Consider the following 11,471-nt stretch of genomic DNA (forward strand, 5'->3'; position numbering starts at 1 on the left):
AAAAGTGACATTCAAGGCAAACAGCATTGCAATCCTTAGACTTTTATGTAAAAATTCTCCTGCATGTAAAGGCAGCATAGGAGAAAGCAGCTGTTTTTCTATTCAATTTTTTTTTCTAATGGTTTTGACCTCTTTAACTTAAGGCTAATAATCAGTTCTGATCCTTCAGGATCACCTGAAATTCTGTCTAGAGACAGGAGAATGTGTGGGTATTTAGTAGCTTTCAACATTTAGGTACAAAGCTGTGGTTCATGACCTTCTCGTAGGCCAGTCTCACTTGAGAAAGTTGGCAATGCTCTGCCAGATAAAGCTTCAAAGGGATGTGGCCTGTGACTGCTGCCACTTGTTCCTTACCCTCCCCTCTGTCACCTACCATCTGCGTAGCTGCCTCCTTGACTCACCCACTCCCTGGCCCACGTTGCCTCCTTCCTCTGCAGCGTAGGACTGCTGTCACTGCCTGGTCCAGCAATGTCAGTGGAGCCCTCCCCAGTACTCCCCCTGTTATTTTAAGCACTTCTGGGACTGATACCTAGTGAGTGAATACCTAGTAAATACCCAGTTGATCCCTAGCTTGTAAAACACCTATAACAGGAATCACTTGCCACATAAACATCTACAAAACCAGCGTTCAGTTCATACCCAGCATTACAAAAATACTAAACATGACACAAAAAATGTGGCAGAAGACAAACTGAAAAAGTATGTGCCATGTGTATAAGCAGCTCTGCTAAGAAATTCTTGTGCTCACCGCCAGCTAGTCTTATTCCAGTTTATATGCTGCTTTTTGTTCTAAATAACTATTAAATAACCCTACATGACTGTGTTTGCTTGTTGCTCATGTTATTCTCAAAACATTAGTGTGAATTTCATTATTCTTATCAAATATATATATAAATGTGTTAAGTTTTGTAATATGAAGTTTACCAGCGTTACAAAAATTTGTGAGCTAAAGCCAAAAGTAAGACAAAGTCAAAGCAGAACTGGAACCTTTAATTAATGGATTCAACATGAACAGATCTCCCAAGTGAGGCCAAATAACATCACATTCTAGAGGGAATGTATTTACTGATGGGCAGATGAGGTAAACAGAGTATTAAGTGCTCAGTATTTCATGAGGATGAGACAATAGCTTCATTAATAATAAATGCTAATTATGTCATCTCCCTTAGGCATCTGATATTCCCTGGTTTATCAATACTTTCCTTCCTGTTAGGCAGAAGACAGTTAATAGTTCCAAGGAATACCATTGTTCTTTGTTGTGAGAAAAGCACAGCCACTTTAGAAAAGACGATGAAAGTACGTTTATTGTCAAGTTTTAATTGCTGAACAAATACTGTATGTATAACTACAATTGTAAATATAATAATTATATGTTTAATTGGATAATTGTATATCTGCAATAATATATATGTAATATACATATTGTATAGTATTTATACTTATTTTGTATAATAATGTAAATATTATTATACAAGTACAATGCATTACTGCAATGTAACTTAGGAAAATAGATCCTTCGGAGCAATGACATTTTAGTCACAAACTTTTCCTAACTTCCATTCAATACCATGAGATAGTAACAGTAAGATCATGTAAGAAAGCAAGCAAAGTAAAAGGATTCAGGACTTTAAATGATGGTTTCATTTTTTAAAGACTGTAGACACTACTGTTATTCCTCTGCACATTCTGATGTTTTTGCAGCTTGCTTGACATCATTGATACTTAACCATTTCTTTTCAAATTAACTAAGAAATATTATGCACCCTCTTAAAGTTTCAACCGAATTCAGTATTGACCCTACAGGTTGTGTACCTCATACAAAAGTTGTAAATTAGTCCCATTTGGGCGGATCCCATTTATTCTTGTTGCTTTACATTGTGTTCACACTACTTCATGTTAGGCTTCAACTGAATGGAGCACTGATGTGAGCCATCATATTCTATGACCAGCACTCAGGGAGAGCAGATGTCTCACAGGCCCACCCTATGATGGCCAACCTGAAGGGCAAGTGCTGGTGGGTCTCCACAGCAGCAACAGAACAAGTCACAGTGAAGAAATTATTGGGCTATTTGAAACAAATGAGCGCATAATAAAAAGTAATCTAGGTTCCTTCATTATTGATTGGAAGTCAGTAAGAAGAATTGCTTTGCCTTCTGAGGGAGCTAGCCCAGCTGGGTGGTCACTTCTATTTTCTCATAACTGTGTTATGGGAACTCTTTCAATTTAATCATACAACTGCAGCCCTGGTTTCTGGGATTCAACACCAGATGCAGACGACTAAACCTGAGTCTCTGCAGGCACAGCAGGTACCTAAGTTCCCAGTATAGTCAATGAAGACAAGGTCAATACAGTTAAGGGAGTCTAGAGAGCACCTCCATCAGCTTGAATGTGGGTGTCATCTCCAGTGTAAGCTGAATTGTCCTGTAGACTTCACTGACTGTATTTGCTAGCTATAATTCTGGGGAAAATAAAGGTTATAGGCTAAGTCAGTCAAGGACTATTGATATGCCACCACCAACAGAGTCTCAGGTCAAACAAGGCTTTCAAGGCAGTAAATGTGACAGGCATGGATTCTGCACAAAATCCAGAGTATCCCTCACAATTTCTCCCCTTTCTTACAGACAGGTGGATGAACTCCAACAATTGCCAGTGGTGGCCATGGTTCTGGCCAAGCTTTTTGCTCTCAGTGTTCTGTCATCTCCTCCCTGTTTGCTCTCATGAATGCTGTGCAGGATGGATGGAGCAATCAAACACAGTCCTGGCAAAGGAGAGGAAGTTTCTGAAAAGTCTGATGGAGAAAGACCTTATCTTGCTTTCAGGAGCCAAATGCCCCAGAGACAATTGTAGAAGCCCTTGTGATAGTGAAAATTTAAAATGAAGCATCTCATCAGCCAAAGTTTCAAGGTGTATTACTGTCAAGTACCAAGGATGTGATGTGATGGTGGATCTCAGCAGGCTTTGCATCATAAGTGCAAATGCTTGTGAGGCCTGCTCATGTGGCTGAGCCCAAGAATTATGGAAAACAGATGCATCAAGCACCAACTGATAGCAGCAATAAAAGGTCTGCGGCAGTCCTCAGTTTCCTGTAAAAAGATCATCTGTTCACAGGATGCCAACCTGGAGCAAAGGACAGAAGTGAAGAACATGTATGCCATCAAAGGCCCCAACGGAGAAGCTCATACAAGCAAAACCTACATGACTGCCATCACTCACAGGGAGTATGGCACCTTCTGAATGGCAGATATCATCTCCCAGATCACCCTGTGGCCACTGTCAACATTACGACTCCATACTTACTGGCAACTGAAAGTAGGGGTTAAGAACAGTGGGAGCTGCAAATTCCCAGATGTAGTCATCTTCTGTGTTCAGTGGCACCTTTACATTGCTCATCTTCACTGCCAAGTAGATGTCCTCAGCACATCAACATCATCAGAGAGGCTAGTTAGCAATTCAGGCAGCTGCACCTGCAGTTCTGCTTCTAGTCCATCTCAGTGGTCTGGAAGCAGTGGTCTGCTTCAGGGAAGCACATAGCTTCGCTGCCACTGTACTTCCCACTAGTAGTACAGCTGCCTCCGCTCCATTCCTCTCTTTTGTGGCGATGTGGAAGTGTAAAAATGCCCATCTGTCTTGGAGTGCTGAGGTGTGAATGGTGTCCACAGATGACAGCAATGTTTTTTTAAGAGATTCTTTCAGATCACAGATCTCAGAAACAGAAGGCCAACTGCTAGGAGAGAGAGCTACCCACTGACAGCTCCACAGGGTGAGCATCCCACAGTGGAGGGGAACCCAAAGCAGAATGGGATGCCAGCTGACACACTCCCTCACACATCAGTATAACACTAAACAATGTGCTCCAGCTGAATTAGTAGATCTAGATCAACGCTGGACTGCCAGGCGAGTAGATATGCATAGACCTGTACTGAGGATCACAGCAATACAGCTCACAGCAATACAGGATCACAGTCACAAATGCTGTCCTTATGCAAGCAGTCTCAGCTTTCATTCTTACCAGTGGCTAGAGCTAATTACAACACAGGAAAAAACTCACAGATATTAAACACGAGGGCTAAAAATTAGAAAGCAAATAAAATGATTAATAAAATCTTAGAAAATTGGACCAAAGGAAATTCTGAGAGTCATATAGTCAACTTTTGTATCCAGAAGTAGGATAAAGTCTACCTAAACTATGGCATATTAAGTTTTTGTAAAAAATACTTTTTATGGTGTCTGGTTTAGAGTTTCTGAATATTTAGGATTGACTGTTCTGCTCTAGTATATAGCTGGATATTAACAGCAACACTGAAAGGACTTTTCCTTTCTTAAATAAATAAATATCAAAGACCATGAGCCAAAATCGTTTTACACATACCATCAAATTCTAGGAAGATTGAAAATTTTTAAGTACTGTTGTTTCAGTCCAGTTCCTGTAAGAATCAAAAGGAATATTTCCAGTGACTTCAGTGGGATATTCTAATTCAGCTATTTTAATTCATCTCAGTGACGTATATTTATGGGTCCATTATCCAGTTACTAATATTCAGAACTAAATAACCTTCTAATCTTGTATTCAGTCAAACTGGAACTGAAAACATACTGTTCTCTCAGTGAACACAGAGAAAATACAAGGGATTTTTTTTTTCTGTTTTAGTGATTAAAAATGTAAATTAAATTGTTCAAAAATTGAAAGTCAAAGTTCCATCTCTAATCACCTCTAAGTGTTGTCACTTAACTGATGATATAATCTAATTTAATGTAATCATAAGATTTGAAATGTTCTTGTTCTGTTAAGTGCTATCTTGATTTAATCAGCTGCTCCTGTAATTACATTGTGGCTCTCCATTAGTATTTTATCAGCCCCATTGAGGGGTGTGTACCTCCACTACCACAATTTTTATAGGCTGCAGTTTGATGTACAAACTCACAGGTTGGTTGGAAGTTATTGCAGCTTAACTTGAAAATAGTGGGTTTGCTACAAGAAAAGGGGTAGAAAAGTTTCATAATCTATTTTCAGACAACTTTAATCCATTCAGAAATTACTTGAACAATATGAATTTCACATTTTTCAGTTAAAGCTATTTGGTATTAGTTGTAATAAACTTGGAGCAGAAGACTACAATTTTTGTGGCAGAGATTGTTGTATGTAGAGCAAAAGCATCTCCCAGAAATGCTTTAGTCTCAAATCTGATCTTCGGTGCTTTGGAGGCTATTCTGTAAAAATACCTGTGATGACATGCCAGTTGCAAATCAATAGGACATGAGCCACAGCCTATCGAATGGAAAAGTTCACTTTAATCTCAGAGAATTTGGATTAACACCCCTAAAGTCAAAGTCAAAGTCAAATTGAACCAATTTATACTATAAAACCTGATATCTCTTTGAAGATAATGAAGATAATGAAACTTGAGCAATAGCTTGGACTTATATTGCTTCGTAGGTATGACTCTATTCTCTCTCATTTGTTTGGTCATTTTTTTAACACAGCACCTCAAATACCTGTATGATTGCCCTTGTGTGGAAAGCTGAGCCTATAGGTTACTGGTTACATTTTAGAACAGCAAATTCCTAAACTCTCTAGTGCCGTCTACATCCATGACAAAAAGCAAATACTTGACATGAAAATGAGCAAAGTTCTAGACCACATAAATAGGCTGTGTAAAGGATGACTACAAAAACATACACGTAGTTTCTTGGTGTTATGCGCATATGCTTTTTTGCACAGCATCTTCACAATTCCTTCATGTTTTACTTTGTCTATACTTAGTAAATCAGACTCTAACATATATTAACGTAGTCACATAACATGAATGCACACATATTAGGAATTCATGGAAGAATGGCGTGATAGGGACATATGCTTCTATGTTGACTGGCAAATTAAACATTTGCATGCATGTACTACACACATGCAAGTTCGGAAAAATAGACTTAAAATAAACTCTTTCTCTCCTTTTTAGAGGAAAGTCAGCTTTTTCTCCAGTGTAACATCATAGAGATATCCTCTGATAAGCAAGGATTAACTTTTCTCTTTTTTAGTACAGTACATGAAATCTATTGTTTATTTAAATGCTGACCAGCAGTTCAGGAGAAGGGGAAGTAGCTGAGAGTGAAAGTTGATATTAAACCAGCAGAGGGAGCTCCAAAATTTGAATTCTTTTTTGCAGATGGAAATATCCTTTTGAAATGAATGTTCTGAAAAATACCATTTATTGGCCACTGAACCCTAAGGCTATCTTCATTGATTCTGCCATTATCTCAAGAATCACAATAGCAAAATGATGTCATGCTTCTTTGGGTGGGAGTACTCTTCTGATGTGCTTAAAATACAGTTTAAAAGATCTTTGTAGTACCATTGTTTGTCTTTGCAAAAAATGGTCCCAGTATAATAGTAAGATATTCCACTGATAAAATAATATGCCAAACTTTTTAATACAGTACATATCTGCACCATTGCCCTCATTACCTCATAGCACGAAGGAAAAATCCCGTCAGCAGAACTTGAACATGAGGCATCCTTCCCATATCACAGACTCACTAATGAGAAAGTAGAAGCAGCTATCAAGAATTCCCTCAAAAACTTAAAAAAGGCAAAGTATGATAAGAAAGACTCATAAACAGGCTACTGGATGGGGTTAAAGGCCAGGCCATCAATTAAAGCTCTGGGCCAATTTCCTGTGCTATCCCACCCACGGGCTGTACTGAACTGGGCAAATTAACTACAAAGCTAGATGTAATGGAAACGGTCATGCAACAAATAAAGTAGCAGCAACAGCAAGGAATGTGCTTCCTAAGCCATACTCTGAACCCAAGGTGTATGTCAGAAATACAGCTGGGGGACAAGTCAGAAAAAGAGCACATCTGAGAACACTGGCCTTCTGTTTCTCAGGTAGTGCTCCTGACCATACTGGGGTGCTCAAGCTAGGACCTGCCAGGCAGCTGCTGACAACTGCAGCCACCAGCTGTACCTCATAGGATCCCCAGAACAGACTTAGCCCAGCAGCCGTGAAAATAATACCCTGAAGACATGAAACAATTGTTGCTCGGCAAGCCAGTGAGCTCCAGGGAGACTAGGTACTGAGGAAAGGGAAGAATAATTTCTTCTCTTCTGACATGGGCCTCAGCTTATCTATCCTGTTCTCCCTATTAGATCTCTCTCTACTCCTGTGATTAATTCTCAACACACTATTTTTAACAGTTGTATATTTCATTTGCATTTGATATTTAAATCAAAGAAGGAGGAAGGATGAAAGACTAACTCCTGGAATAGTGGGTGGTGACCTCTAACCTTAAACAGTGGGATTACCCTTCTGTAAATTTATCCTCTGTCAAGTTACTGGACCCAGGAAATAAATATTAGTCTCTTAACAGCTGTCCTGGAGACTATATCCCTATTACTACTCATTTTGATCAGAGAAAACTAAATAAAGTTAAATGAAATTATCAGACATGATCTCATATTCAAAGAACTGATGTCACTAAAATAACACTCTAAATTCAACAGTCTAACGCAATTATTAAAGAGGAATGTGGTCTGTTTAGCAACCTATCGATTTAAGCCACTCTCTCTTTATTTGCAGCAGAGCTACTACTGGCATTGGGTTAGCCCTGCTGATATCATTAAATCTTCAGCAATATTTACAACATAGTAATGAATAGTTTTAATGACTAAAATTTATCATATAGAGTTTAAGATTTTCAGCAAAGTATTTAAAAGTAATGTTAAAATAGGAGGGCTTGTATTTATGGGATTAAAAGATGAAAAGCAATGAGAAGCTAGAAAGTATCAGACACTTTTGCCTGTTGGGAAAAAAGAAAAAAGTGACTTCTAATGTTTCTTTCCATGTAGTTTGATGCTGGGGAAGAGGAGAGGGGGTGTTTCAGAAAAAAAAAAAAAGAGACATGGTGAGACTCTGCCTTTGTCCCCACTATAGTATTGTTCTTCTCCCCAGCCTGTGATGTTGAGACTTCCTGCCTCCTTTGCTTTTCCACCTCTTATTCCTTCTCACTGGCCCCATTTTTCTCATTTTTTACTTTCTTCAGTGCTGGTCTCGCAACTTCAGTCTCTTATTATCTAGCTTTTTTCACTGCTTTGTCTCAGTCTTCTCAAAGCATGCTCCCTTCCTCCAAAAGGATGCTGTTTCACTTCTCATCTGTTCTACCATGAGGTTATATCCATTATATATGAATAGAGTGGATATATATATATATATAAAACATATAAATATGTATGCATATATAAACTCTACTCAACTTGTGAATGCTGAATATGGAATTATGAACATACCCTTTTTTAAATACCTCTGTGAAGGGGCATGTAGCCAGCCATGCCAAAAAGCTTTGCCAAGTATCTTCCACATTAGTCTGGTCAGACATTTACTGAATGAAATGATCGTACTATAGCAGGACAGCTGATACACTGGAGTAGCTGAAGCCAGCATCCTTGCTTGTCTGCAGAAAAACGGCTTAAGAAATAAAGGGGCAGAGGTGACAAAAAATGACAAAAGACCCAGCAAAGAAAGAAGTCTCCTTCTACGACACGCTTGATCCCATTCTAAGATGGCTGTCTAAAACAGCACCCACCTGAGCTGACACACTGCCGACATGCTCTAAGCTCTCTTCCCAAAATGCCAGCGTTGCAGGGCACCAAGAAATAAACCAGGCATTTGGGGCAGTGCCCAATTACACTTACAGATACATCTGTAGGTGAAAATTTATCATAACTGAATCACCTCTGCTGCATATGTCCTAAGTAATGCAATATTTGGCTCTAGTTTTAAGTCCTACTCCTGCAGCAGTGTTGCTGAGAATTCTCTCTTTTATTTTTTAAATAGTAATTTTTGTTTTTCCCATTTGATTTGGTAAGAGAAAAAAACTTGTAAATGTGAGTTACAAACTCAAAAATAGAGGACAAATAGCAAAAGAAATCTAACAGGCAATATAGTAAATCTGTAATCCCCACTTTTGAATGTTTCCCAGTTGTAGAGCAAGCAGTACTGTTTTACATGCTCTTCGTTTGTAGTGGGGGGGGGGGAAAAATTGTCTTCTTCCCTGCTGTAACATATGCATGTGAAATGTGCAGATTATTTATTACTATTACTTTATTGATTTTTTTTAAGTTCATTTTAGTAGACAAGGATTGGGAAAACAAAAGTAACTGCAGTCCAGCAGAGGGAGCTCCAAAATCTGTTTTTTATTGTGGGGGTGACAGATGGCACTTTTCTTTGAAATAGATGATCTCTGGTAGAATGCTGTTAACATATTAATCCTTTGATGATTTTCATTCCCTTCTGTTAGAAATTCCCGGTTTTCCTCTCTCATAGTCCACAACAGTAAAGTGATATCAGAATTTTTCCACACATGGGGATATTTTTTTAGGCTATCTTAAAATTTTTAAACAATATTTATATGTTTAAGTTAATTTCAAATTAAATTTTAATCTAGCAGGCAGCATTTATTTTCTTCCATAACATTGATTTAAAATGCTTCTGTTTAGCTTTGCTAGAAACAATCATAGCATAGGAATTATTTATTCTCATTTTCCTAAATCAGTTTTGTACATCCATATTGGAGGTAAATCCACATGCAAATTATTTCAGTTCAGCAAATGAGCAAAGATATTTCCGTTATATATAAATATAAATAGATGCCTCTATGCTTCATTTTCTGGTCAAGTGAGCCAATCCCAGATGAAGCAGATGATAGATGGCAAATGATCCTGGTGAGTATTAAGCACACACCTTGCTCTACCATCAGCACCTGCTCTTCCCTCGTTGTTCAGCTTCATCAAAGAATGGCTGCAGATCCTGAGGCCACTTTGTCGCTTCTGATGTTTTGCCACTAATCAAATGGATCTTCATCTAATTTGAGGCAATAAGTGAAGGGTGATCTGCCTATGCTGTTGCCCTCACAAATAAATAGGACATCTAGTAAGTATGCTTTATAAAGTTAACTTGGAAAAAAAAAAACAACAAAACAACACTGCCTGTCTCTTATTCACAGTACCTTTGTCTCTGTGGACAACTGGCTCCCAGGCTTCACTGGCCCAGTGGCTGAAGTGCTGAGCAAGTGAATTGTGGAAAGCAAAACTGTGCTTAGCTCTCTATTTTGGCCTCATTTACAACTTTTTAAATTTCTTGAGGCTCAAAGTAACTTGTAACAAACATGTCTGTTGCCCTCAACTTTTCTTCTTAAAATGAAGACAGAAAACATATGGCATTTGGCTCCTGGCCATGTCATGCCACTAAAATATCCAGCCTACAGGATCTTTTTCTCTGGCTTAGAGGAGAAAAGAACATAATGGGAACAAGCTTGAGGTGCAGCAATATAGAGCTGCATCACAACTGCCCTTTGGCAGCTGCTCTGTGGGCATGGCATGTCTGGATAGCTGTGCGTGGGATGAATGCCCTTCTGAAACAGTGTGCCATTGCTTTGGATGCAACTCTTTGCTCTGCAAAAGAATTAATGTCATGATGTACTCCTCCCCATCTCTCATCATGCTGCAGCAGCCCCTAGACACAGGAGAGTCTGTGGTTATTCACTTTGCAGACAATAAAGCAGTTATGTTAGTTTGCTGTTGGCTGCTTGATTTTTGTGTGCTCTGCTCTACAGGCAGAAGAGAGCTGGAAACCATTTATGCAATTCAAAGCTTCCCGTCACCAGCTTCTGGGAGTGTAGTAGCTGCACTGGGTGCAAACGATCAGAAAGATGAATCTGGCTCCACAATCTGTTTTGTTCCTTCTCCCCCCCCCCCCCCCCTTTTTTGATTTGCTTCCAAGAGCTTCCTCTGGAGTCAATGAGGGTGGCTGGGCACCTTGAATTTCTGAAAAGCTAGCCACTAATTTAGGTGCAAAAACAGTGCTTTAGGCTTGTTTTTTTCAGAAGTCTACCGATGCCTGGACATACAAATATTGAAGGACTATTTGTCATACTGTAAGAATAGTTAGTAAATATTTAGGTTCATATTTATTTGCACAATGTTAATGTTGTGTCACAAACTATTCCTTATGAATATGCTGCTTTCCTGAGTCAGTCATCCTCACAGAGGATGGGAAGCAAAACTTCCATTTGATACCTTCAGCCTGAAGCCTGGTCACATCCCAGCTCCTCTCCCTCTGATGTGGTGCCAAGCAGAGCCGGGAGATCAGATTAATTCCTGGAACTCCTCGTGCTCGCAAACCACAGCTGAATTTCCTCTTCAAGTACTTTTCAGCAAGGTTAATTTCAGTGATCAGTTTCTCAAGTTCACTCTCTTACATTTTGTCTGTCCAAAGAAATATTCTCTTTCTTAAAAATAGCAATATTCTTAGGATTTTTTTTCCTGTAAGTTTTCCCTCACTCCTGCTTCCATCATGCAGAGTCTAGTGTCAGTTAAAGATCAGTGTTAAAAGGGTAGATCTGTTCACTGCATTAGGTTTTCTTCTTCTCTTGTTCCTCTTTTTCAGCAGTTTAGAGCTTTGCACCTAATTCCCTCTCTC

The sequence above is a fragment of the Apteryx mantelli genome, chromosome 3 (assembly GCF_036417845.1).
Source record: "Apteryx mantelli isolate bAptMan1 chromosome 3, bAptMan1.hap1, whole genome shotgun sequence".
NCBI lineage: Eukaryota > Metazoa > Chordata > Aves > Apterygiformes > Apterygidae > Apteryx > Apteryx mantelli.